Source organism: Amblyraja radiata, chromosome 30, assembly GCF_010909765.2.
Source record: "Amblyraja radiata isolate CabotCenter1 chromosome 30, sAmbRad1.1.pri, whole genome shotgun sequence".
Classification (NCBI taxonomy): domain Eukaryota; kingdom Metazoa; phylum Chordata; class Chondrichthyes; order Rajiformes; family Rajidae; genus Amblyraja; species Amblyraja radiata.
The window spans coordinates 20,180,257-20,185,733 of NC_045985.1; positions in this window are offsets into that span (position 1 = coordinate 20,180,257).

The following is a 5,477-nucleotide window of genomic DNA, read 5'->3' on the forward strand; positions in this document are numbered from 1 at the left end:
CTCAACTACCTCCTCCGGCAAATTGTTCCATGTTAATTCTTTCCCCTCTAACTTTAAACCTACATTCCCAAGTTCTTGATTACCCAGGGTAGGGGAAAAGATTGAATTCTACCTACCCCCACCCCCCTCACCCTCATAATTTTATGTTCACTCACAGCCGCCTGCCCTCCAAGGAACAAAATCATGGACCTGCCAACCTCTCTCCCTGTGGCTCAAACGCTGCCCCTACGCTGTAGCAAACGGATTAGACAATAGGTGCAGGAGTAGGCCATTTGGCCCTTCGAGCCAGCACCACCATTCAATGTGATCGTGGCTGATCATCCCCAATCAGTACCCCGTTCCTGCCTGCTCCCCATATCCACCGACTCCGCTATCTTTAAGAGCCCTATCTAGCTCTCTTGAAAGCATCCAGATAACCTGCCTCCACTGCCCTCTGACACAGAGAATTCCACAGACTCACAACTGTGTGAAGAAGTGTTTCCTCGTCTCCGTTCAAAATGGCTTACCCCTTATTCTTAAAATGTGGCCTCTGGTTCTGGACTCCAACATCGGGAACATGTTTTCTGCATCTAACGTGTCCAAACCCTTAATAATCTTATACGTTTCAATAAGATGTCCTCTCATCCTTCTAAACTCCAGAGTGTACAAGCCCAGCCGCTCCATTCTCTCAGCATATGACAGTCCCGCCATCCCGGGAATTAACCTTGTAAACCTACGCTGCACTCCCTCAATAGCAAGAATGTCCTTCAACAAATCTGCAACACAATACTCAAGGCGTGGTCTCACTAGGGCCCTATACAACTGCAGAAGGACCTCTTCACTCCTATACTCAATTCCTCTCGTTATTGAAGGCCAACGTGCCATTCGCTTTCTTCATTGTCTGCTGTACCTGCATGCATAATTTCATTGACTGATGAACAAGGACCTCTAGATCCCGTTGTACTTCCCCTTTTCCTAACTTGACACCATTTAGATAATGATCTGCCTTCCTGTTTTTGCTTCCAAGGTGGATGACCTCACACTTATCCACATTAAACTGCACCATGCCCACTCACCCAACCTGTCCAAGTCACCCTGCATTTGCATAGCATCCTCCTCAGTTTACACTGCCACTCAGCTTTGTGTCATCTGCAAATTTGCTAATGTTACTTTGAATCCCTTCATCCAAATCATTGATGTATTGTAAATAGCTGCGGTCCCAGCACCCAGCCTTGCGGTACCCCACTAGTCACTGCCTGCCATTCAGAAAGGGGCCCTACTCTGTTTCCTGTCTGCCAACCAATGTTCTGTCCATGTCAGCACTCTACCCCCAATACCATGTGCCCTAATTTTGCCCACTAATCTCATTTGGATTGGAACCATTGAATCTGTTGCCTAAGGACATGCTCACTCTTCGTATCCACAGACCCTTCAGGTAACAGAGGAGTCTGCAGGTGCTGGACATAGGCAAAAGACAAGGCACTGGAGGAACTAAGCAGGCGGGACAGCATCTGTGGCGGGGGGGAAACAGGCAGTCAGCACTTCAGATCTTCCTCAGCACTTGCCTTGGCCACTATTTTGTCCCACGTGGCTTCCAGCTCCGTTTCTAAGCTTCACAATGTGGGAGCAGCCAGGACCGTGGGTAATTGCATTCCTTCCATCGCTTCTCCTAACAGTGCTCCCTTTGTGCCCGTGCTCTGCACTATCTGCCATGCTCTGGTATCTTCTGGCCCTCACTCCTTGAGCATTTGACATGGTTGGAAAATGAGAATGCTGCAATATCGGTTGCAGTAGGGTGTTAGAACAAAGCCAAACAATTGAAAGTAGCTGGAAGTATCATTTTTGAAAAAAGGGTCCCAACCTGAAATGTCACCTATCCATGTTCTCCGGGGATGCTGCCTGGCCCATTGAACCAGCACTTGTCTTAAGGGAGCATCCACCACATGGACAAAGGAACAAACGCACATTTCTGTAAAGCCTAAACAAAAAGCAATGGCATTAATAGATTTCACCAATGACACAGATGGTACAGATGCTGCCTCTCAATGCAAGCGACCTAGATTGGATTCTGACATTTTCTGCGTAGAGTTCACACGCTCTTCATGTCCTCATGTGGTTCCTCCGGGTAGTGTGTAGGCAGTGGATGTGAAACTGGGATAAGTGTGAGCAGGTGATCGACGGTCAATGTGGACTGAAGGGTATGTTTCCGTGCTATACATCTCAACTCATTGGTTGCGAAGGAGTTATTGGTAAATTGCTAATGAGCAAAATACAAAATGCCGGTTAAACGTAGTGGGACCGTCCGCATCTGTGAAAGGAATGGACAGGTGACCTCGAGTCGGGATTCATGAAATGCATTAGAATGAAACCACCCCAAACAAGGGCTTATATCAGACACAAAAAGCTGGAGTAACTCAGCGGGACAGGCAGCATCTCTGGAGAGAAGGAATGGGTCTCAACCCAAAACGTCACCCATTCCTTCTCCCCAGAGATGCTGCCTGTCCCGCTGAGTTACTCCAGCATTTTGCATCTATCTTCGGTTTGAACCAGCATCTACAGTTCCTTCTTACACAAGGGGTTATATCAGATGGTTTAAGGTTAAAAATAGGCTTCCAGTCCTTTCTTTATTGCAATGCCCGACAGGGCATTTCTTGCACTCGAACATCTTTTGGAGACCTGCCGCCACAGGGCATCAGCAGCAGCTTTGGCCGAGGGCAAAGACAATTGAAAATCAAGAACTTAAACCTGCCTCAAAAATTACCTGCCAGGCATGATCCAGGCCCTCATTCTGAAGGTTGAGATCGCGACAGCAGACAGCTCTTACCGCCAGCGTGGTCTCAAGATCTTCTAATCACTCGAAGAATGTAGGCATTAATGTCAGCTGTCTCTCCCAAGACATTATTTCCAGAATTCAGGCCCTAAACCCACCCTGTTGGGCGGGCTGATAACCACATGCCCAATCCCAGTCCACTCAACTCCCAAGATTTATCATGGGGCAATTTCTCAGGCTTATAGGACGTCCTTTTAGTTTAGTTTAGAGTTTAGGGAGATGAGGAGAATTTATTTAGTCAGAGGGATCTGTGGAATTCGTTGCCACAGAAGGTTATAAATGCCAAGTCAGTGGATATTTAAGGAAGAGATGGATTCTGGATTAGTACAGGTGTCAGGGGATAAGGCAGGAGAATGGAGTTAGATGGGGAGAGATTGGAAGATAGATCAGTCATAATTGAATAGTGGAGTAGACTTGATGGACCGAATGGCCCAATTCTACTATTCCTTATGACCTTATTTTCAGGTATGTGGAATGATTCAAGGAGGCACTTGAATTATACTTAATATTTTGAAAGGAAAAGACAGCATTCCCACTTCGGAATACATATTTGGCCAGCCATCTCTCTTTAAACCAAAAGGCATCAATACCCACAGATCTAGCAGCTTTAAATGTGGATGAACTTAAACCAACATGACATACATCCCAGGTTGAGCGGGAAAAGAACATAGGATGCATGGCAAGAATGTTGCAGCTTTAAATGCAATCTCTAAAGGGAAGGTGCATGCAAACTGCAAGTCAAGCATCTGAACAATGATCCACAATCACTAAAATAAACTTGAAAGGCAATATATATCAATAGATTACAAGGATTAAAAGGAAATTTATTAGCCAAGTATGTAGGAAGAACATGTTAGAGGGACACAGACTGTTGAATTATCCTTTGAACGATTCCCTATCCATATTCTAAGTTCTGTGCAGTAACTTTCACAAATCCCAGTTGCAATAAAATTCTGATAACCCTCCATGCTTTGAACTTTGGAACCACTTGGGCAGAGTTCTAGGATTGCTACACTTTTTTTTTTGACAAAGTTTATACCTTGCAGCATCTACAGTGAAAACAAGTCAAAAGGTAGCACAGGGGTCAGGTGATTACCTGGAGGCCCGGCTAAAGAGCCCTTGCTGTTCCAGTGTTGCCATTTGCATCGGCTTCTTGTTTTAGTTCTCTTGCTCTTTGCATTATAATCAGTTGCCATACTGTTGGTGCTGCCCAGAAACCTAGGGAATGTTTAGTTATCACTAATGTGCTCACCTTGCAACCCATTGCCCGCTAGAAGATTTTAGATTCCAGGCCATCACTCCCAGGGAATTAGGACACCCCCCCCCATGGCTTGTTCATTTGATTGAAAGGAAGATAAACAGGCCCTTCAACAAAACCCAACCCAGTCGATCACCCAGTAGTTACCCTGCTCTCTTCCTTACACACTAGGGGAAATTTAGAGGCCAATTAACCTAGACACATCTTTGTATGCAGAACATCGAGGGAACCCATGGGGTCACAGAAAGATGGCGCAAACTTCACACTGACAGCACCAGTTATTCAGTCATGGTGGCATATAGCATGGAAAAAAGCCAATCGGCCCACCATATCCATGCTTACCGCTGGAAACAAGTACTAGAGGACTAGACTCACTAACCATCAGGCGTTAGGTAGTGTGCATCAAAGATGCAAAATCTCAGCCACTCCAAGCAACCCCTTCCCTCAGATAAATTCCTTCATTTATGAATGTGTGCACCAGACTTTCACCTACCTCTCCAGTGAAATCGCCAGCGAGTCGGCTTCCTTTGCAAATACTTACGAGTGCTTCATTTAGTACCTCGCTTATACCCTCTTACTCCAGACTGCCCCAGATGGACCTACTTTATTATTAATTTTCAGATGATCTCAGATTTGCCTTGATCCTGCCATCAGTGGTCTTTCATTAGACTTGGCCTCCCTAACTTCCTTGAGCGGCTCCATATTTTAGTACACTCAGTTACCTCTTTTATACTTCTTTTACTGCATAGTTTTAAGCATACTTACCTGCAAGTGGATGCTCCTAATCTTTGCAACATCATCCCTTTGTGGTGAAATTTATCTTGCTTTAAGATCTTTATTACATTGCCATCTCCAAAAATGATAGGATCGCCAATTGAGACTGTCCACTTGACCAGCTACATTTCCATGGTCCAGTAAGGCTCCTTCCCTCAGTTGCTCTCCTGGACACCTCAAGAATTATGCCCCCATCTGCACTGAAGCGGCAGGCAGAGATGGTAGCCTGCTGCCTCATTGCACCTCCTGTCCTCAGGTACTGTCTGTGCGGAGATTGCATGTTCTCCGTGCGACCACGAGTTTCTCCTTGGTTCTCAAGTTTATTGCCACATCTGAAGTTTAGTTAATCTCTATAAAATTGCCCAGAGTGCGTAGGAAGCAGATACATAAGTGGGATAATTGAACTAGTGTGAACAGGTGATCGATGGTCAGTCTGGAGGGGGAGGTGGGGGAAAGGGGGCTGGATTCCATGTGCTATATCTAAACTAAAGATAAGCTGATTCTGATTAAGCCCATTTATATCCCTTCTCACTTACCAACTCCTTATGTTTAATACTTCATCTATGCAAGCAATACCATCTTAATTATCAGGTTTCATCTTTCACCCCTCGATAAGCAACGAATCTAACAATTTAA